Source organism: Moschus berezovskii, chromosome X, assembly GCF_049115385.1.
Source record: "Moschus berezovskii isolate FMDL1 chromosome X, NW_MosBer_1.0, whole genome shotgun sequence".
NCBI classification, from domain to species: Eukaryota; Metazoa; Chordata; class Mammalia; order Artiodactyla; family Moschidae; genus Moschus; species Moschus berezovskii.
In genome coordinates this window covers 140,136,661-140,161,130 of record NC_142488.1, presented here as the reverse complement: position 1 = coordinate 140,161,130, position 24,470 = coordinate 140,136,661, and the positions used below count along the sequence as shown (strand labels likewise).

The 24,470-nt window shown below is 39.6% G+C and overlaps 1 pseudogene; it reads left to right on the top strand.

The window, feature by feature from the left end:
• Window positions 1-22,276, top strand: part of LOC129564042 (pre-rRNA-processing protein TSR2 homolog pseudogene) — a 123,423-nt pseudogene extending 101,147 nt beyond the window's left edge.
• Window positions 22,277-24,470: the final 2,194 nt, after the last annotated feature.

Below are 24,470 nucleotides of genomic sequence, written 5' to 3'. Positions count from 1 at the left end.
ATGTGAGAGTTGGACTGTGAAGAAAGCTGATCGCCGAAGAATTGATGCTTTTGAACCGTGGTGTTGGAGAAGACTCTTGAGAGTCCCTTGGACTGCAAGGAGATCCAACCAGTCCATTCTAAAGGAGATCAGTCCTGGGCGTTCATTGGAAAGACTGATGCTAAAGCTGAAACTCCAATAGTTTGGCCACCTCATGTGAAGAGTTGACTCACTGGAAAAGACTCTGATGCTGGGAGGGATTGAGGGCAGGAGGAGAAGGGGATGACAGAGAATGAGATGGCTGGATGGCATCACCGACTCGATGGAGGTGAGTTTGATTGAACTCCGGGAGTTGGTGATGGACAGGGAGGCCTGGCATGCTGTGATTCATGGGGTCACAAAGAGTCGGACATGACGGAGCAACTGAACTGAAATGAGCTGAACTGATGCAGTGCAGAATCATGGTTAAGATTGGACATAGTTTGTGTTATATTAATAGTTTGGAACTGGTGGACACAGTGAGGTGAGAGTTTGAAGCAACCCTTGAAGAATAACAATCATATAAGTCTATTGAAAGACCTATCTTTAAAAATTTTTTTTAATTTATTTATTTTAATTGGAGGCTAATTACTTTACATTATTGTATTGGTTTTGCCATACATTGACATGAATCTGCCCCGGGTGTACATGTGTTCCCCATCTTGAACCCCCCTCCCACCTCCCTCCCCATCCCACCCCTCTGGTTCACCCCAGTGCACCAGCCCCGAGCATCCTGTATCATGCATCGAACCTGGACTCGTGATTCATTTCACATATGATAATATACATGTTTCAATGCCATTCTCCCAAATCATCCCACCCTCGCCCTGTCCCACAGAGTCCAAAGGACTGTTCTATACATCTGTGTCTCTTTTGCTATCTCATATACAGGGTTATCATTATCATCTTTCTAAATTCCATATATATGTGTTAGTATACTGTATTGGTGTTTTTCTTTCTGGCTTACTTCACTCTGTATAATAGACCTATCTTTTTGAGAAGGGAAATATTACTCCAGTGAAGATTACTTGAGTATTCTTTTGTTCAAATAAATGAATTTTCAACCCTTGAAACATTCAAAAAGCTATATTTAATTTCATCTTCCTGGATAAGAATTTCATGGAAAGTTAATCATGTTCTTAATCCAGTTAAACTGTATGCCTGTAGGTAGTTTCAGTTCTCCAGTGGCTGAATTGAGGCTGAAAGTCTTGGTTTCAGGTAAGATGAAGTCACCACACTCCACCCTGTCTCTCCTATTGACTGTAGCTATAAAATTTATACATAATACATGGAGCAGCTCTTTTGGGTTTTGTAAAGTAAATAGTCTCCTGTCATTCCATGGAGCAGTGACCCAGAGCACTACTTCGTTTCAGCAAGGAGAACATATCCCCTGACCGTCCCCCTTTTTATAGAGCAGACATGAAGGAGTAGTCTTGTCTATGAAGAGGGTGCTGCACAAGACACTGAACAGGCAAACTGGAGTTGGGGTGCCAATGGCTTACAAGAGTTTTCTGTGACTGCTAGCTGCCCAAGGAATGTTACAATCTCCACTGCAGGAGTAAAGAAGATACCAGTTTTGTGGAAAACTAGTTTGGGTACAGTCCCTTCCCTTCCAGGAGAAGAGGGAGCCCTCATCCCCAGGTAGTTCATTCTTTGGGCGACCGAGGATGAACTATTAAGGTCACACTCTGACAGTTTGCTCCTTGCACTGCAGGGGCTACCCCAGGGGCCTAGACCAGGGATTGGCAAACTTTTTCATAAACGGCCAAACAGAAAAGAGTTTTGGCTTTGTAAGCCATATGGTCTCTGTCACAACTGTGTAATTCTGCTCTTGTAGCCTGAGAGCAGTCTTCAGCAATATCTAAACAATTCATAAACAATTGACTATCTGTATAGTCATTCAAATAAAACTGTAGATACAGAAATAGATGGTGGGCCAAATTTGGTCCATGGCCATAGTTTGCTGATCTCTGGTCTAGGCAAGAGATTATGTTGCCAATTTACTTTTGACAACAGTGCAAAAACAATTAAGTGGAGGAAGAATAGCCTTTTCAACAAATGGTGCTGGAGCAATTGGACATACATTGGCAAAACAATAAACTTTGATCTAATTTTTCTACTTTATATAAAAATTAACTGGAATGTACCATAGATCTAAATGTAAAACCTAAAATGGCAAAAACTTTGAAAAAAAGAAAAATTGGACTGAATTTAGGCAAAAAATTCTTTGACACAACACCAAAAACACAATCCAAAAAAGAAAATAAAGATAAATCAGACTTCATCAAAGTTAAACATTGTTGCTTTGCCAAAGCCCCGTCAAGATAATAAAGAGGCAATCACAGACTGGGAGAAAATATTTTTAAACCACATATTTGACTAAGGATTTGTATGCAGAATACATATTGAATTCTCAAAACTCAACATTAAGGAAACAACCTATTGGGGAAAAAAATGGGCAGAATACTTCAACAGAAACATCACCAGTGAAGATATATAGATAGAAAATAAGAACATGAAAAGATTCAACATAAGCAGGCATTAGTAAAATATAAACAATAATGAAATTCCTTTACAAACCTATTAAATGACTAAAATAAAAAAAATTTAACAATATGAAGTACTGGCAAGAATGCAGAAACACTGGAACTCTTATGTATGGCTGATGGAAATGCAAAATTGTAGAGTCAACACTGAGAAACAGGCAATTTCTATATTAAACATATACTTTTCATATGATTCAGCAATCACCTTTCCCTAGAGAAGTGAAAAGTTATGTTTACACAGCACCTCACACTGGTCAGAATGGCTACCATCAAAAAATCTACAAATAAATGATGGAGATGGTGTGGAGAAAAGAGAACCCTCTTGCACTGTTGGTGGGAATGTAAACTGATAGATTTAATAGTCACTATGGAAGACAGTATGGAGATCACTTAAAAAACTAGGGATAAAACTACCATATGATTCAACAATCCCACTACTGGGCATAAACCCTGAGGAAACCAAAATTGAAAAAACCCACATGTACCCCAATGTTCATTGCAGCACTGTTTATAATAGCTAGGACATGGAAGCAACCTAAATGTCCATCAATAGATGAATGGATAAAGAAGCTGTGGCACATATATGCAATGGAATATTCAGTTCAGTTCAGCTCAGTTCATTCACTCAGTGTTGTCCGACTCTTTGCGACCCCATGAATCACAGCACGCCAGGCCTCCCTGTCCATCACCAACTCCCGGAGTTCACTCAAACTCATGTCCATCGAGTTGGTGATGCCATCCAGCCATCTCATTCTCTGTCGTCCCCTTCACCTCCCGCCCCCAATCACTCCCAGCATCAGTCTTTTCCAGTGAGTCAACCCGTCGCATGAGGTGGCCAACTATTGGAGTTTCAGCTTTAGCATCAGTCCTTCCAATGAACACCCAGGATTGATCTCCTCTAGAATGGACTGGTTGGATCTCCCTGCAGTCCAAGGGACTCTCTAGAGTCTTCTCCAGCACCACAGTTCAAAAGCATCAATTCTTCGGCGATCAGATTTCTTCATAGTCCAACTCTCACATCCATACATGGCCACAGGAAAAACCATAGCCTTGACTAGACAGACCTTTGTTGGCAATATTACTCAGCCATAAACAGAAAGCATTTGAGTCAGTTCTAATTAGATGGATGAGTATAGAGCCTATTATACCAAGTGAAGTAAGTCAGAAAGAGAAAAACAAATATCGTATATTAATGCATATATATGGAACCTAGAAAGACGGTACTGATGAGCCTATTTGCAGGGCAGCAATGGAGATGCAGATATAGAGAACAGACTTGTGGATACAGGGGAATGGAGAGGGTGGGACGAATGGAGAGAGTAGCATAGATACATATACACTACCATATGTAAAATAGATATCCAGTGGGAATTCGCTGTATGACTCAGGGAACTCAAACCAGGGCTCTGTGACAACTTAGAGGGGTGGGAGGTGGGAGGGAGGTTCAAGAAGAAGGGGACATATGTATGCCTATGGTTGATTCATGTTGATGTATGGCAGAAACCAATGCAATATTGTAAAGCAATTATTCTTCAATTAAAAATAAATTTTAAAAACCCAACCAAACAAAAAAACCCAGAAAAGTTCTGTTCACACATCACACATGACCTGCACATGAATGTTTGAATCCATTCATAATCACTTGGGTAGTCAACTGGAAACATAAACTAGTCCTTCAGTGGGTCATTGAAAGAAATTGTAGTACACATACACAATGGAATATCACAAAGCCATAAAAAGGGAAGATCCATTGATACACACAACTTGGATGAATGGCAAAGGCATGCCAAGTGAGAGAAGGCAATCTCAAAAAGGTTGTGTGTTGTGTGATTCCATTTATACGACAGTCTTGAAAAGATAAATCTGTAGTAGAAGAGAACAGATCAGTGGTTGCCAGGGGCTAGTGTCAGGGGAGTGTCATTATAAAGGGATAGCAGGAGTGAGAGGAGCTTTATGGAGTGATAGAATTGTTCTGTGTCCTGATTGTTGTGGTAGTTACATGAATTTTTATGTGTGTTAAATTCTTCCCTGGTGGCTCAGTCAGTAGAGTCTGCCTACAATATGGGAGACCCAGGTTCAATCCCTGGGCTGGGAAGGTCCCCTGGAGAAGGAAATGGCAACCCACTCCAGTATTCTCACCTGGAGAATCCCATGGACAGAGGAGCCTGGTGGGCTACAGTAAATCAGGTCACAAAGAGTTGGACACAACTGAGTGACTAACACTTTAACTTTCCTATGTGTGTTAAGATTCACGTGACTCAGTTCAGTTGCTCAGTCGTGTCCCAGTCTTTGTGACCCCATGGACTGCAGCATGCCAGGCTTCCATGTCTGTCACCAACTCCCAGAGCTTGCTCAAACTCATGTCCATTTCACATAACTATATACTCCCAAAGTCAATTTGACTTTAACTTAAAATAAGCATCAAGTTTGCAATTCAACCTATAAAGCATGTTAATACTTGTATGATGATTTTTTAAATAAATAAATTTATTTATTTATTTTTGGCTGTCCTGGGTCTTTGTTGCTGCAAGGGCTTTTCTCTAGTTTCAGAGGGCAGGAGCTACTTTCTAGTTGTGGTGCATGGGCTTGTCATTATGGTGGCTTCTCTTGTTGCAGAGCATGAGCTCTAGGGCCAGTGGACTTCATTAGTTGCATCCCCTGGGCTCTAGAGCACAGGCTCAGTAGTCATGACACACGGGCTTAGTTGTCCTGTGGCATGTAGGATCTTCCAGGACCAGGGATCGAACCCTTGTCCCCTGCAATGGCAGGCAGATTCTTCATCACTGAGCAACCAGAGAATTCCCTATATGAACATCATTGCTATAATATATCTTAATTGCTTTTGTTAGCAAGCAGTTTCCAAGTTAATAATTTTTAAAATAACAAGAGCCAAGACCTTTGGGATGTTTTCAATAAAATTTGGAGAAGAAAAAGTGAAAGCAAAAGTCACTCAGTCGTGCCCGACTCTTTGAAACCCCATGGATATATAGTCCATGGAATTCTCCAGGTCAGAATGCTGGAGTGGGTAGCCATTCCCTTCTCCAAGGGATGTTACCTTCTCCAAGGGATGGAACCCAGGTCTCCCTCATTGCAGGTAGATTCTTTACCAGCTGAGCCACACGGGAAACACAAGAATACTGGAGTGGGTAGACTATCCTTTCTCCAGTGGCTCTTCCCAACCTAGGAATTGAATCAGGGTCTCCTGCATTGCAGGCAGCTGCTCTACCAGCTGAGCTACCAGGGAAGCTCCATAAAAATTTGGAGAGATTCTGCAAAAAGAAAAGTCAAAGTAATTAAGTCTGAAGGAGGTTGAGTAAGTTACCCAGCTCCCACTTCCTTCCCAGGCATTTTGTTGCTATCTCTGAAACTGAGAAGGACCCTGTGGGACTCCTGGGCACAAAGGCATTTCTGTGTCCCCCTTTTCTTGTTTGTAGGGAATAGCCTTCAGCCTCCATGAGCATCCCTGAGTTCCAAAGGGCAGATCTGAACTATCCTAATCAGGGAAGGGAGGGGATACAGAGACAAGGCAGGAGCAGTCAAGAAACAATAATGCAACCTTGGTTAGGGTCCTGGTTCCACCTCAAGGGAAACATCCAAAGATATCTTTTGTGCTCTTTATAGAACTAAAAACCCCGATAAATGGAAGATGTCAGCATTCTATTCCAGAAAACCTTGATAAGCTCATCAGGAGACCAACTGAGGCCAGATTAAAGGAGTGCAGGCCCTGATCCTTATCAGCAACCCCACCCTTGAAAATTTCAGTAAAACTCCTCATCATGTCCCCACTCAGTTGGGACACACAGTTTTGAGGGGCGCTGTGTCCCTCTTTGCCTGGCAAAGCAATAAAGCCATTCTTTTCTACTTCACCCAAATCTGTCTCTGAGATTCAATTTGGCACCTGTGCACAGAGGCTGGGTTTTTGATATCATGAGGCACAATGTCTCCCCAGCAATCATAAGGGTCAGGTAACACACCAGTTAGTTACATGGGCAGGAACTAGGCCAGTTTGTTGCAGGAATCAAGCTTTCCTGCACAGTGTGTTAGTTCACCCCTCCACCCTTGAGAAACTCAGTACCTTCCTTTCCCCTGCTGACAGCCCTGACTGAATACATCCCTCTGAATCACCCAGTAAACACAGTTTTAAGGCAGTGATTGCTTGCTACTCCAAGGAGAAATAAGAATCTCTTAGAGCTCCTTTTAGAGCAAATTAATAACATCAACAATAATAATTACTAATAGACATTGCTATTCTTTTAAGTAAAATTATATTTTGCTATAAACCAGACCTAAAATATGACTTTCTCTTCTAGTGAAAGTCTTAATTAAAATGATGCATTTTAATACACTTTGCTATAAGATATAAATTATGTCTCCTCCATTCTTGGATTCGTCCCTTTAAACATCTTTGCCGTGCAGCGTTAAGGAAAAAGAAAACTGGTGATTAATAAAGGTGTGAACAGGTGGCCACACTACTAAAAGATCAGCAATGTCATAATTTCTTAATTATTATCATACTCTGTAAAGGGTTTTAAATACGTGATGATGTATTTCTGTCTCCTACTTCTGGCACCCTCTGCTCCTGGCATTCCATTTCATTTGGAATAATAATTAATGTGAAAGGAGGTGGCTCGTACATTTTATTCCTCTGGTTTGCGTCTCTGAAGTAACCTTCCTGTCACATTTGCTATGCAAATGCACCGGAGCTGCCTGTATTTTCAGCAATATGGGAGGCTGCCTCTCCGAATGACTTGAAGTACTTTTTTTGGAATTAACATTTTATTCCTGAAAGCAGAATTTTCCATATGTCTTTCAAAGAAGCAGATGAAAGCTGCATAATTGCTCTGTTTCCATGAAGGTGAACAAACCAGTGAAACATTGAATGTCTCAGACAATGGAGGGAAAAAAATCAACTTGTCTTTCCTCTGTAGCTGGTGTCTGTGAAAGGGTACTCCACATACGATTAGCTACAGAGTACCTGTTATCTCCTTAATAGCCACCCACTTAGTTGGATAAGTGTCCTGCCTGTCCAGATAAGGCCTGTGCTTGATTAAGGAAAAATCATTCCTTGTAAATACTGGTCTGTGCAGCCAATCAAATGCAGAGTCAGACTGTCTATTATAGATCTGTCAGTCTTGTCTGTTTGCTTATTAAAGTTTCTTTGGCAAACCCAGTGGGCTCTTTGGTATGCTAAGTAGTCCTAAAGGATGCTTACATCTTGGAGTGAAGTTACAGACCTTTGAATGACTCTAAGAGAGAGGATGGTCTTCCCCAATTTACCATTTTGTTCCAAAAGTTTGTTTGTAAGTCAGTTGCTTGGAACTGGAGAGGCATTTTTCCCATGGAAACAATGTTATAAATGGTGAGAGGGTTCACAGGCCAGTGGATAAAAGCCTATTTAACCCAGAATATGGCTGGGCTATAGGGCCCATAGTGCTAGGGAGCCAGGCGCCATTAAAATAATTGTTTTCATGGGAAAATGTGCTCCCCAAGCTATTTGTGGATGCTGGGAGCAGCTCCTCAGCCCTTTCTAGCCTCTGGCAGCTGGAGCCTAAACTCCCCAGTCCCTGTTTCCTTCAGCTGGAACGTGGAAAGTCCTGGAGGGAATCAAAGAGAAGGGGCATGGGAGGTTCAGGGACTTCCACAGGAAAGTGCTATGATAGATTGGGTGGCCAGATGAACAAATAAAGATTTGGGGTGTCTGGTTAAAGTCTACTTTCAGATAAACAATGAATACTTTTTCATATGTGTCCTGTGCAAGACTTGGGACATTGTTACACTTAAAAAGTATTTGTTATTCATCTGAAATGACAATTTATCCTGAGTTCTATATTTTATCTCACAACTCTAGGTAAGGATCACAAGCTTGGTGTGTTGCCATGGCTGCAAGGTCGCTGAAACAGAAAGGCAGGGGTTTAAGAAGGAAGAAGTGAATCTTCAGAGGTCAAGGAATGCCTCTTCAGAAGCAGCAGAATGCTGCTGTTCCATAGAAGGGAACATTGAAGATAACTCAAGTTTATAGGCTTCAGCACAAGAATGCTTTTTATTTGAGCTCTTTCTGTTGGAAATGTTTCTAAAACATAGTACATGCTTCCTTGCCTTATTAAAAGGATGAATATAAATTCATCTTGATGATTTCAGAGTGACATTATGACCCTGGGAAAACTATTAAACACTTCTGTGCCTCAAATTCCTCATCTGTAAATGAGGATATTAATATTACCTTCCTCATTGTTGTGTTATGTGGGCTAAATCTGTTAATCTGTGTAAAGGGTTTACAATGGTGTTTTGTAGGTATTGTTTATTGTTATTTTATTGTCTTCTATTTTACCTACACCCACCAATGCAGTCGGTGGAATTTCTTGCCTGAGCAGTACATAGCCCCAGATAACTTTTTCCTTCTCTCTCTGTCTCTCAACAGTGCCATTTTCAATGCCATGGATAGACCTAGACACTGTATTACAGAGTGAAGCAAGTCAGAAAGACATGTATGACTTCCTTTAATTTATATATTAACTGTTGCTTTTCTCTTTGTGTACAGGCCTCAGTGCTGCTAAGTTGGTGCCTTACTTTGTGTAAATGATCACATGAAAGCCTGAAGTTTGCTCTGGCTTCCCACAGAGTATCGAACAAGTAGAGCAATGTATAATAATTTTCCCCACCATTTCATAATGTAAATGCTCCTCAGATTTTATATTTTTTTATATTTTATAATGTACATGTTCACTTTATAGCAGACCCCCTATAGCAGGTAGCCTTCCAAGATAATCCCTCTCCAGTGATCCCCACATTCTGGTATTGAGGACTTTGTATAGTAATTCCCCTTAATTTGAGGGTGGGCTGGACCTGATCACTCACTTATAATTTGTAGAATAGGGTTGAAGTGATTACGTATCATTCCCAAGATTAGATCGCAGAAGACCATGACTTCTGTCTTGCTAACATTCTCTCCTGCTCAGTCACTGCATCACCCTGAGGAAAGCCAGTCGCCTTGTTGTGAGCCACCCTAGGAAGGAGCCCATGTGACAAGGAACCAAGGGAAGTCTCTGGCCATTAGTCTGGGAGGAATTGAATCCCATTAGTAACCTCTTGAATAAACTTGGTCCACCCTCAGTCAAGCTTTAAAATGCCTGCAGTACTGATTGGAACTTGGTAACAGACTCTGTGTCAGAAGACCCCAGCAAAGCCATGCCTTTATTCCTGGCTCACAGAAACTTAGAAATAATGTGTGTTATTTTAAGACACTAACTTTTAGAGTTATTTGTTTACACAGCAATAGATATAATGTACTCCCATGTATCTATATCCTACAGTTAATCTTTTACTATACTTACTTTATCACTATACTTGCTATATCCACCCATCTATCTATTCTTCTATTCATCCATCAATTCATCTTATATGGTTTATTGTTGTTGTTGATGACTGTATACATAGCTATTTTCACTTCTAGATTTATGGCTGTGTTCCAGATGCCTGAGGGTATCAGAACACTGGCCTTTGGATAATTAAAATAATAGAGTGTTTGATTCTTACTAAACTCTGGGTCAAGGACTTCCCTGGTGATTCAGTGGTAAAGATTCCACCTGCCAATTCAGGAGATGCAGGAGATGTGGGTTTGATCCCTGGATCAGGAATATCCCCTGGAGGAGGGCATGGCAACCCACTCCAGTATTCTTGCCTAAAGAATCCCATGGACAGAGTAGCCTGGTGGGCTACAGTCCATGGGGGTCATAAGAGTTGGACATCACTAAAGTGACTGAGCACCCACACATGTACAAACTATGGGTCAAATACTAATAGTCCCATAACCCAGCAGCATTATCCAATAATTTAACCTTGAAATGAGGCTTTTGCTGCCAAACCATTTTTCCTACTCTGCCTTGTGAAACTGTATATAATCTATTCATTTATTTATTCATCTTTCAACATTCCATATTAAGATGTGCCACCTTTCAGTGCATCAACCAAAATATTCGTTCTCTCATTCTGTTCCAATTACTACTGCTGCATAGTAAACTACCTTAACCAGCCTATGAAACAACCACCATTCATTATTTATGCTCATGGAGTCTGTGGGTCAAGGACTTGGACAGGACACAGTGGGAATTATTCCACATTTTCTAGGGCCTTAGCTGGGAAGATTCATATGACCAGGGAGACTCGAATAGCTGATGACGAACTGGAATTACCTGGAAGGTTCTTCACTCACACATCTAACACCTGGGCTATGATGTCTTCAAGGGTAGATGCATCTGGGACAGGTGACCAGAGCACCTGCATGTGAACTGCAACTCATCATATGACAGCTGTTTTCTGAGAAGGAGCATCCTGGGATGGAGCTTTCAAAGAAAGCAACTATTTCAAAAGAGGGAAGATCCCCTGGAGAAAGAATGGCAACGCACTCCATTTTTCTTGTCTGGAGAATTCTGTGGACAGAGGCTACAATAGTCCATGGGGTTGTAAAGAGTCCGACATGACTGAGCAACTGATGCTTTCACTTTCAGGCAGAATATACATGGCCTTTTATGAACTGGTCTTAGAACACGGTGTCACTTCTTCCATACTCTCTAATTGTCAAAGAAGTCACAGGCCCACCCACACTTAAAGGGTTCATCGACTCCGTATCTCAATGGGAAGAGCGTCAGAAAATTCGCAGCCATATTTTACCACCATTGTTTTAATTTCTCTTGACATTTTTTTTTTTTGCCCACTAGTAAGATATCTTGGAAGACTGTCTGCCAAAATGGTTCACACACCACTTTTAGACAATCAGAGGAAACAACAGTTGACTCAGTAAACAATGTAATTTCCAAACTGCAGCTGTTATATGATACTTGAGAAAATCGACAGAAGTAACTGATGACTCATTTGCAAATTTAGGGGAATAAAAACTTGTTGACATTACAGAACATGTTGCCATCTCTATCTTGACTGCGAAGAAAGCCACAGCTGAAACACAGAAAACTGTTCTCCTGAATCATATTTCTATGGGATCTTAAATTGTATATGTACATAAGAGTCTCACTATGACCTCAGGCTTTTCTTTTCGATCCTAAATCTGCTCATTCAATGGTTTGACCCATATTCACTTATTCAAGTAGTCCCTTCAAAAACATTTGTTGTAGAGAACAGAATTATGGTTGCCAAGGGGGAGAGGAGTGGGGGAGGATGCTGTAGGAGTTTTGGGGTTAGCAGATGCAAACTATTATATAGACAATGTGTAACCAGCAATGTCCTACTGTATAACAAAGGGAACTATATTCAATATCCTGTAATAAACCATAAGGGGAAAGAATATGAAAAAGAATGTACACACACATATGTATATGTGTGTGTGTATATATATATATATATATATATATATATATCTGAATCACTTTGGTGTATGCAGAAATTAACATTGTAAATACACTATGAGAGTGAAAGTCACTCAGTCGTGTCTGACACTTTGTGACCCCATGGACTAAACAGTCCCTGGAATTCTCCGGGCAGAATACTGGAGTGGGTAGCCATTCCCTTCTCCAGGGGATCTTCCCAACACAGGGATCGAACCCAGGTCTCCCATACTGCAGGCAGATTCTTTACCAGCTGAGCCACCAGGGAAGCTCACTATACTTTATAAGTCCAATAAAAACAGAAAGGCAGTAGATAAGTAAAATATCTGATATATACAATGAAAATATATACTAAGTATGAAGGAAAAGGCCAGGGCATTCTAAGAGATAATGGGGAAACCTGCTTAAATAAGATGGTCAAAGAAGTCTTTTCTGGGGTGGAGACATTGAAGGTGAGATCTGAAGGATTAGAGTGAAAGGGTCAAGTGAAAAGTGGAAGAGAGAGTAAACAAATTCTCATAGGTCCTTTATAATGGACAAAAGATAATGGTGCTGAATGAAGTATAAACTGGGGTAAGAAGTTTGCAAGGTTTTAAGTGAGAAACAGAATATTTCTTTCCATATTAGTAAACAAGGATGTCAGTCATGAAGGATTATAGCTTTCCAAAGTGAGCCGGTGAGCCTGAGAAAACTCAAGAAAGAATAGAATATCTGTCATCTAGCAGCCATCAGAGTGCACCCACTCCTATGGAGAGCCCTGAGGAAACTTGGGATGTGAAAACACAGGAAACTGGCCCCAGATAGCTGAGGTGCGTATCAAAGGAATGATTTCAGTGAGCCCAGATTCTTACACAACTTTTCTTTAATTAACAATAATCTTTTGACATTCAGACTACCTGCCTTTTGTTGCAAAAGTCCTGTATATCCTAGCTCTCCCCTTGCCTTCTCAGAGAGTTTCTCAGAGACCTGAAACACTGTCTTCTAAGGTTCAGTCCTCATTTTGCCCCAAATAAAACTTAACTTGCAGTTCTCACGTTGTGCATTTTTTTTCAACATAAGCAGGGGAGTGATATAATCTGATTTCTATTTTTCAATGATCACTGTCTGCAATATGCATAATAGAGTAGAAGCAGTAAGGGTAAAAACATTGCTTGCCTCTTCACTTTTAATGAGGTCTTTTCATATGGCTCAGACGGTAAAGAATCTGCCTGCAAAGCAGGAGACCCAGGTTCAATCCCTGGGTCAAGAAGATCCCCTGGAGAGGGGAATGGATACTCACTCCACTATTCTTGCCTGTATAATTCCATGGACAGTGGATCTTAGTGGGCTATAGAGTATGGGGTTGCAAAGAGTCAGATGCGACTGAGTGACTTACACATTCACTTCACTTTTCATAAAAATCAGTTGTTTACTGTGTTCCACCTTATCTTTTCCTTGATTGTTTAGTGCTTTTTGTATCCCATTTTTAATTATTTTGAATTCTCAGTCTATGAAGATACACTCCAATATTAATTTCTAAAAGCTTTATTATTTGCCATCACGTTTAACTCTATGACACACTAATAATTGACTTCTGTGCATAAATGAGGGACAGGCCCAATTTCATTTTTCTTTTCAAATATATATCATATTGTTCCAACACCAATTATTGGAAAATCTGTCCTTTCTCTAGTGCTCTATAGAGCCACTTTTTACAGAAAACAACTTTCCAAATATAGGTGGGTCTATTTCTAGACTTTCTATTCTGTTTACCTCATTTCTGTATGTGTTCATGCAACACTGTCTTAACAACTGTAGTTTTAAAACAAGTATTGATGTATAATATAGAAAATCCTCCAATATTGTTCTTTTCAATTCATATTCTTGGCCCTATGCATTTTCATATACATTTAGAATCACCATGTCAGGTTCTATACTTCCTCCCCACACACAACACTTTGTTGAATAGAATTGGCACTGAATGTACAGATTGGTTAGGAGAATTAATTAATACATTTATAATGCAGAATCTTTCATTACATGAGCATGGAATATCTCCCCATCTGTTTCCATATTCTTTAATTTATCTCAATATTATTTTACAATTATCTGCACAGATGACTTGTACGTTTTTGTCAGATTATTCCTAAATTTTGTATAACTTTAATGCTTTTTTGGAGAGTTATGTTTTATTTGGAGGGAATTTTTAGGAACTTCAAGCCTGGGAGCATCTCAAGTAACCCTGAGAGAACTGCTCTGAGGAGGTGAGCAGAGAGCTAGGATATATAGGAGTTTGCAACAAAGGGCAAGTAGTCTGAACATCAAAAGATTATTGTGAATTAAAGGGAAATCAGATATCCCAAGTTAAGGAATTTAGTGCTTTACTATATATGGGAAGATGCAAGAGTTTGGGCTCACTGAAATCATTCCTTTGATATGTACCTCAGCTATCTGGGGCCAGTGTCCTGTGCTTTCCCCAGTGAAAGTGTCCTCAGCTACCTTTGGAGACTAAAAATTTTGCCTCACATTGGGATCACATGAGGATTGTTTAAAAAAAATATTCTCATGCCTGGCACTGACTTCTAGGCTTTCTGATCGAATTAGTTTGGAGAGGGTATACTCTGCTCACTATTCCTGATCACTAGCTCATTCGTACCTCAAAGTCTTTGGACTTCTTCAGTCATCTGACTGTAATACTTTCCCCAGATCTTCAGAGGGCTGGCTCCATTGCCAAATTCTCTGTTCTGTTCAAAAACCATATCTTCATAGACACTTTCCTTGACCACTCTCTCCAAAAATGGCACCTCCACCGCCAGCCTCACTTACTGTGTCACTCACTGACCCCTCACCTTGATTCATTTTGTTTCATGGTGCTTATCAACCTAGGATATTATATAATTGTGGTTTTTCAGATACTGATTGTAGCCATGAAATTAAAAGACACTTACTCCTTGGAAGGAAAATTATGACCAACCTAGATAGCATATTAAAAAGCAGAGACATTACTTTGCCAACCAAGGTCCGTCTAGTCAAGGCTATGGTTTTTCCAGTGGTCATGTATGGATGTGAGAGTTGGACTATGAAGAAAGCTGATCACCGAAGAATTGATGCTTTTGAACTGTGGTGTTGGAGAAGACTCTTGAGAGTCCCTTGAACTGCAAGGAGATCCAACCAGTCCATTCTAGAGGAGATCAATCCTGGATGTTCATTGGAAGGACTGATGCTAAAGCTGAAACTCCAATACTTTGGCCAACTCATGCGACGAGTTGACTCACTGGAAAAAACTCTGATGGTGGGAGTGATTAGGGGCAGGAGGAGAAGGGGACAACAGAGAATGAGATGGCTGGATGGCATCACTGACTCGATGGAGGTGAGTTTGAGTGAACTCTGGGAGTTGGTGATGGACAGGGAGGCCTGGCGTGCTGTGATTCATGGGGTCACAAAGAGTCGGACACGACTGAGCAACTGAACTGAACTGAACTTACTACCGTGTGATATGAGTGCAATTGTGCAGTAGTTTGAGCATTCTTTGGCATTGCCTTTCTTTGGGATTGGAATGAAAACTGACCTTTTCCAGTCCTGTGGCCACTGCTGAGTTTTCCAAATTTGCTGGTATATTGAGTGCAGCACTTTCACAGCATCATCTTTCAAGATTTGAAATAGCTCAACTGGAATTCCATCACCTCCACTAGCTTTGTTGGTAGTGATGCTTTCCGAGGCCCACTTCATTTCACATTCCAACATGTCTGGCTCTAGGTGAGTTATCATGGTATCCTGATTATCTTGGTCATGAAGATCTTTTTTTACAGTTCTTCTGTGTATTCTTGCCACCTCTTCTTAATATCTTTTGCTTCTGTTAGGTCCATAACATATCTATCCTTTATCGAGTCCATCTTTGCAAGAAATGTTCCCTTGGTATCTCTAATTTTCTTGAAGAGATCTGTTGTCTTTCTTATTCTGTTGTTTTCCTCTATTTCTTTGCATTGATCATTGAGGAAGGCTTTCTTATCTCTCCTTGCTATTCTTTGGAACTCTGCATTCAGATGCTTATATCTTTCCTTTTTTCCTTTTCTTTTCACTTCTCTTCTTTTCATAGTTATTTGTAAGACCTCCTCAGACAGCCATTTTGCCCTTTTGCATTTCTTTTCCATGGGGATGGTCTTGTTCCCTGTCTCCTGTACAATGTCACTAACCTCCGTCCATAGTTCATCAGGTACTCTATCAGATCTAGTCCCTTAAATCTATTTCTCACTTCCACTGTATAAATCAAATCCATAAGGTAGTAGATTTAGGTCATATCTGAATGGCCTAGTGCTTTCCCCTACTTTCTTCAATTTATGTCTGAATTTGGCAGTTAGGAGTTCATGATCTGAGCCACAGTCAGCTCCTGGTCTTGTTTTTGCTAACAGTATGGAGCTTCTCCATCTTTGGCTGCAAAAATATAATCAGTCTGATTTTGGTGTAGACCATCTGGTGATGTCCATGTGTAGAGTCTTCTCTTGTGTTGTTGAAAGAGGGTGTTTGCTATGACCAGTGCATTCTTTTGGCAAAACTCTATTAGCCGTTGCCTTGCTTCATTCTGTGCTCCAAGGCCAAATTTGTCTGTTTTGCCAAGTGTTCTTTGACTTCTTACTTTTGCATTCCAGTCCCCTGTAATGAAAGGGACATCTTTTTGGGGTGTTAGTTCTAAAAGGTCTTGTAGGTCTTCATAGAACCGTTCAACTTCGACTTCTTGTTACTGGCTGGGCATAGGCTAGGATTACTGTAATATTGAATGGTTTGCCTTGGAAACAAACAGAGATCATACTGTCGTTTTTGAGATTGCATCCAAGTACTGCATTTTTGACTCTTTTGTTGACCATGATGGCTACTCCATTTCTTCTAAGGGATTCCTGCCCACAGTAGTAGATATAATGGTCACCTGAATTAAATTCACCCATTCCAGTCCATTTTAGTTCGCTGATTCCTAGAATGTCTATGTTAACTCTTGCTGTCTCCTGTTTGACCACTTCCAATTTGCCTTGATTCATGGACCTAACAATTGGTTATTACAATAAATCAAAAGAATGTCTCAAGATTTTAAAGATCTTACTAGACCCACTCTCACAATTTACATTTTAAGATGATAGGATTAGAACTAACAATAGAAAGATATTACCAGACCCACTTCTGCAGTATACAAGTTTTAAGATAACAAGATTAGTCAGAAGGTTCTTGTTAAAGAGAAACATATCCTTGAGCAAGATACGTTGTTATTTTGACTATGGCAAAGCAATGTAGAAAAAAAATGTTTGTCCTTTTCTCTTCCTTGAGAGCCTGGACCCCTTTCTCCTCCTTGGGGACCCTGAACTTCTTATCAACCTTCCTAGGAATTTACATTCTCAGTTGAAGACTGAGTGCTTTACTTTTAAGATCAAAATAACAAAAAGGTGTCCACTCTCATTGTACTGAATTTCTGTTCCTGAAATCATATTAGAAAATGTGTGAGAAGTTATCCAGTTTGGAAAAGAATTAAACTGTTTTTATATGCAGGTGGCATCAGTGTAGAATATCCAATGAAATCTAAAACAACAACAACAAATAACTAAAACTAAGAAGTAATTTAAGCAATTTTGCAAGATATACACTTGATATATGAAATTGTTTTCTATATAGTAGCATAGACAATTGAAAATTAAAATAAAAATAGTAACATTAACAATAACATTTAAGTATGAAAAACTTAAGAATCTGGCAAAATATATGAAAGGCAACATTGCAAAAAATGGACAAAAGATTTGGACAGGAAATTCACTAAATAAAGATATACAGATGACAACTAAGCACTGCACACCAAAATGATGGCTCTAGTGAAAGAACAGATAAAAACAAGTGTGATGAGGATGTGAAAAAAATTTGAACTTTCATACACCATTTATGGGAATACAAAATAGCATAGCCTTGGTGGAAAACACTTTGGAAGTTTCTTAAAAAGTTAAACATTGTGTTACCATAGGACCCAGCAATCCCACTCCTAGGTATATACCAAAAAGAATGAAAAAAATGTTTACCCAAGGACTTGAACATGAATGTTTATAGCAGTCCTATTTCTAATAGTCAAAAAGTTGAAGCGATTCAAATGTCCACCAACTGGTGATCAAATAAATACTTGGGGCTGGTGCACTGGAATGAACCAGAGCGATGGTATGGGGAGGGAGATGGGGGGGGTTCAAGTTGGGGAATGCATGTACACCCGGGGCAGATTCATGTCAATGTATGGCAAAACCAATACAATATTGTAAAGTAATTAGCCTCCAATTAACATAAATAAAAAATAAAATAAAACGTGCAATGTACTATTATTTGACCATAAAATGAATGGAGCTCTGATACATACTATAACATGCTATGCCTCTGAAATGATTTTGTTAATTAAAAGAAGCCAGGCACAAAAGACTGCATATTGCATTATTCTGTTCATATGAATGAATATGTCCCAGATTAGGTAACTCTCTAAAGACAGAAAATAGAGTAGTGGATGCCAGGGGCCAGATGAAGGGAGAAATAGAAAATGTCTGCCAACTGGACAGCGTTTCCCATTGGAGTGATGAAAATATTTTAGAATATGATAGTGGTTATGGTTATGTAACCTATGAATAAATTATAAATCAATGAATTGTACATTTTAACTGATAAATTCATGGTACATGGACAACATGTCAATAAATAAAAAGCTAAAAATACTCACTAAACTTGACTTCTATGTCCAGGAAAATTATCCTTGAAAAATAAAGGAGAAATAGGTATTCTCATATGAACAAAAAATAAGGCAATTTATTCTCAACAGTTTTCTTGTCTGTAAGAAATGTTAAAAGAAGTTATTTCCACAGGATAAGATGATATTAAACAGAAACTATGAGTTAAGAAAGAAAAAGTGCATAAAATAAATAAATAAATGAAGGTAAAATAAAATGAAGCATTTTTCTTATTCTTAATTAGTAAAAGATAAATGCTTGTTTGGGCTTCTCCATTTTTACTTTTCAGTGATTATGAATCTTCATAATTAAAGTCAGTTTCCTGTACACAACATATATTTTGGCTCAGTGGTAAAGAATCCACCTGCAATATAGGAGCTGTAGCATACTCGAGTTCCATCTCTGTGTAAGAGAGGTACCCTGGAGGAAAGCATGGCAACCCACTCCAGTATTCTTGCTTGGAGAGTCCCATGGACAGAGGAGCCTGGAGGACTACAGTCTGTAGGGTCACAAAGAGTTGGGCACGGCTGAAGTGACTTAACGTGCATACACAAATGTTTGTTTAAAGCAATTACAGCAACAATGTATTGAGCGTTTATAACAAATGAATATACATATGGCTGCAATATCACAAGACAAAGAGTGAAGGAACTGAGAAAACTCCACTAATTTTATGAGAATTGATATAATGTCATTTGAGGGTTCAGTTCAGTTGCTCAGTCGTGTCCAACTCTTCGTGACCCTATGGATTGCAGCACACTAGGCCTCCCTGTCCCTCACCAACTCCCGGAGTTTACTCAAACTTACGTCCATTGAGTCGGTGATGCCATCCAACCATCTCATCCTCTGTGGTCCCCTTCTCCTCCTGCCTTCAATCTTTCCCAACATCAAGGTCTTTTCAAATGAGTCAGTTCTTCGCATCAGGTGGCCAAAGTAAGTATTGGAGTTTCAGCTTCAGCATCAGTCCTTTCAATGAATATTCAGGACTGATTTCCTTTAGGATGGACTGGTTGGATCTCCTTGCAGCCCAAGGGACTCTCACGAGTTTTCTCCAACACCACAGTTTAAAAGCATCAGTTCTTCGGCACTCAGCTTTCTTTATACTCCAACTCTCACATCCATACATGAATACTGGAAAAACCATTGCTTTGACTAGACAGATTTTTGTTTGCAAAGTAACGTCTCTGCTTTTTAATATGCTGTTTAGGTTGGTCATAACTTTCCTTTCAAGGAGTAAGCGTCTTTTAATTTCCTAGCTGCAATCACCATCTGCAGTGATTTTGGAGCCCCCAAATATAAAGTCTGCCACTGTTTCCACTGTTTCCCCATCTATTTGCCATGAAGTGATAAGACCAGATGCCATGATCTTAGTTTTCTGAATATTAAGTTTTAAGCCAATTTTCTCACTATCCTCTTCTGCTTTCATCAAGAGGCTCTTTAGTTCGTCTTCACTTTCTGCCATAAGGGTGGTGTCATCTGCATATCTGAGGTTATTGATATTTCTCCTGGCAATCTTGATTCCAGCTTGTGCTTCATCCAGCCCAGCTGATGTACCCTACATACAAGCACAGTAAATAGATGCAGAGCACATCTACATATAAGGCCAGTACATATATGTAGAGTACATCTACGTATATGATGTACTCTACATATAAGTTAAATAAGTAGGGTGACAGTATACTGCATTGATGTACTCCTTTTCTTATTTGGAACCAGTCTGCTGTTCCATGCCCAGTCTATTGTTCCAATTGAGGGTGGACATATATTATTTTAAAAATGTATATTGTAAGGCATATTTCAACACTAAAATTTTTTAAAAATGAAATATATGTTTTTTATCAGAAACTGGTCTAAACTGTAATCATAAAAAGGTGTTCAATTAAAATAGGAGAAAGCAGAAAGAGACAGAGAGAATAAAAAAAATTTAAATAATGAATAGAAAGCATTCACAAAGATGCTAGATCATTAATTACTCTAAATGTGAATTCTCTACCTATACCAGTCCAAGGCAGAGGTTGTCAAAATGGATAAAACACATCAATAGCAACAACAAAACACAAAACCAAAGTACATACTGTGTACAAGAAACCCACTTTACTTATGAAGATTCATAGTCAGTGAAAAGTAAAGATGGAGAAAACATCATGCCAACACTAATCAAAAGAAAGCTGGAGGGCTATCTTAAACTTAGACAAAGCATACTTCAAAATAAAAAAGATTAACAGGGGATAAGGAGGGATATTATATAATGGTAAACAAGTTACTTTTAGAAAGACACATAGCAATCCTTAACATTTATGTATCTAACAACAGAGCATAAAAATACATGAAGCAAAATCATAGAACTCGAAGGAGAAACAGTCCACCATTACAGTCGGAGACTTCAACCCCTGTGTCATTAATTGATAGATCCAGCAAGCAGAAAATCAATAAAGATATGGATGAACTGAAGGGTACTATCAATCAACTTGATCTAAGTGACATTTATAGCATAATCCATCCAACAACAACAGACTAGACATTCTTCAGAGGTTCACATGAAACAGTCACCAAGGCAGACTACATTCTAGGTCATAAAACATACCTTAAGAAATCTAAAAGAATAGAAATCATATAAAGTATATTCTGTGACAAAACTGTAATTAAACTACAAATCAATAATGAAAGAGGGCTGGAAAATCCCCACATTTGGAAATTAAACTACACACTTCTAAATAAACCACGGGTCAAAGAACAAGTCTCAATATTTTGAACTAAATGAGAATGAAAACACAACTTATCAAACTTTGTGATAGAGTTAAAGCAATGTTTAGAGGGACATTTATAGAATTACATGCAAATATTAGAAAAGAAGAATGATCTAAAATTTATAATCCATTACTTTTTTAAGAAATAAAGAAAGAGGCTTTTAGGGACTGTGGTCTGCACATCGCTGGTGGCCTGGCCCACCTTTCAGATCTCTGTGGAGAATGGCTTTGGGGTTGTGCACAGCCGGGAGAAGGCTGAATGGCTGGGGGATGCAGTGGAGGAGTACTTCTTCTGCATTGCTGACTTGGAGCTAGATGAGATGAAGGACTTCCTCAGGGAGCTAATGACAAATGAGTTTAATACAGTTGTGGGGAGTGGGAGTCTGCCCCAGGTGAGTCAGCAGCTACAAACCACGTTCTACTACTTCCAGAGGAGTGATAGAGCTGCTCTGAGGGTGATGGCCTCTCTCATCACCCAAAGAAAATGTAAAGTCAGAGCCAATGGACTGATTACACCCAGAGAGACTGATGAGGATGATGGTGCAAATAGCATGAAGGAGGTGGAGATTGCAGCTATGGAAGATGGGGCAGCTACAGATGGGATCTGCCCACAACCTGAACACTTTGGTCCTGATTCCCAGACTATTAAGGAAGAGGATATAGTGGAGGATGGCCAGACCAGAGAAAGAAATGAGTGGGGTTGTAAACTGTCTGGGTCCTTGTTTGCTTGGGACTTGTTTGTAGAGTTTTTGTTGGAGGGTTTCAGACCTCTGGACTGGTTATCTCATCTCCATCCTTGCCCCATTCCCTTATCCAGATTCTTCCAGGGGGCAGAAGAACCCAAGGGTCCTTGGTCTTGGGGTGAACTGAGTGATAAGCTCTGGTTTCCTAGCAAAGTGTCTCTTTGGTGCAATTAGTGTGAAAAAGGAGGGATGAGTGGTATGGGAGTGACTGGGGGGGAAGCTATTCCACTGGTAGGCAGGGGAATAGTAGGCAAGGGAATGTGTGAAAGGAGAGGACCAGAAGGAGAACCAGTGTTCCTGCTGGGTAAGGCATGGTGAGATGAGCTTGCGAATGGGAGAGAGATTAATTGAAGATGCGAATCCAAGTAGTTGTGGCACCTCTCCTTTTCCCCTCCTCTCAATCCCCCACCCTCACACAGAGCAGCTCTATGCTCCTGCCCAGAAATCGGAACCTCCCAAGAATGTTCCCTTCCTGCAGCCCAGTATCCAACTCTGGGTTCCTTTAGGATGTCTAAGCCCTTGCCTTGGCAGTGGGCTCAAGGTCCCTCCGCTTTGTTTCCCTCTTTCCAAATGCCTCATCCCATTAAAGACCAGGGATGAGGCTTAAGACCTCAATAAATGTCTTACTGTATTTAAAAAAAGAAATAGGGATAGAACAACAAATTAAACTAAAGTAAGCGGAGAAGGCAATGGCAAGCCACTCCAGTACTCTTGCCTAGAAAATCCCATGGATGGAGGAGCCTGGTAGGCTGCAGTCCGTGGGGTCGCTAAGGGTCGGACACGACTGAGCAACTTCACTTTCACTTTTCACTTTCCACTTTCACACATTGGAGAAGGAAATGGCAACCCACTCCAGTGTTCTTGCCTGGAGAATCCCAGGGACGGGGGAGCCTGGTGGGCTTCCGTCTATGGGGTCACACAGAGTCGGACACGACTGAAGTGACTTAGCAGCAGCAGCAGCAGCAGCAAGCAGAAGAAAGGGAATAATAAAAAAGTAAGTCAGAAATCAGTGAAACTGAAAACAGAAAAATATTAGGGAAAATCAAGAATGCTAAAAGGTGCTTTTTTGAAAAGGTCAATAAAATTGATAATTTTCTAGTCAGTCTAATGAATGCAAGTAAGAGACCCAAATTACCAATATCAGTAATTTTAAAAAGGTTCATCAGTACTGATCCCATGGATATTAAAAAGATAGTACAGGAAAGCTGTGAACAACTGTACGCCCACACAAAGTTAATAACTTAGATAAAATGAACCAATTTTTTGGAAGGCACAAATTATGAATATTAACTCAATGAGAAACAGATAACCTGAAAGTATTATATTCATTAAAATAAATTGAATTTGTACTTGAAAATCTTCCAAAAATAAAGAACACCTGGTCCAGATGGTTATCCTTGTGTATTCTGTCAAAAAATTAAGAAAGGCTTAATACCAATTTGACAATATCTCTTCCAGAAAATAAAAGAGGGAACACTTCACAATGCATCTTATGAGGTAAGCATTGCCCTAATATCAAAATAAGAAGACATTTCAAGAAAAGAAAACCATATACTACCATTTCTCATGAACATGGATGTAAAAATTCTCAATAAAATACTAGAAAATTGAATCCAACAATACATAAATAGATTGTAATGGATTGTAACTAATGGAGTTCATTCCTGGAATGTACAGCTGTTTTAACATTAATAAATCAATCAATGCAAGTCACCATATTAACAGATTGAATAAGAAAGGCAATGTGATTATTAATATATGCAGACAATGCATATGACAAAGTTCTACACACTACGTGATAAAAACTATCAAAAATCTAGAAATAGAAGGGAATTTTGTTATCATAATAAAGTATATATATATGAAAAACCTATAGCTAAATGATACTCAATGGAGAGTGACTGGATCCTTTCTCCTTAAGATAAGCTATAAACAAGGATGTCCTCTCTCACCACTCCTATTCAACATTGTACTGGAAGTTCTAACTAGCACAATAAAATAAGACCAAGGAATAATTCCCAGAAGGAATTATTCGTTTCCAATCTCTGCACAATTTATTCCTTGGTCTCATTTTATTGTGCTAGTTAGAACTTCCAGTACAATGTTGAATAGGAGTGGTGAGAGAGGACATCCTTGTTTACGTGATCACTGACCTAGAGCCAGACATCTTGGAATGTGAAGTCAAGTGGGCCTTAGAAAGCATCACTACGAACAAAGCTAGTGGAGGTGATGGAATTCCGGTTGAGCTATTTCAAATCCTGAAAGATGATGCTGTGAAAGTGCTGCACTCAATATGCCAGGAAATTTGGAAAACAGCAATGGCCACAGGACTGGAAAATGTCCGTCTTCATTCCAATCCCAAAGAAAG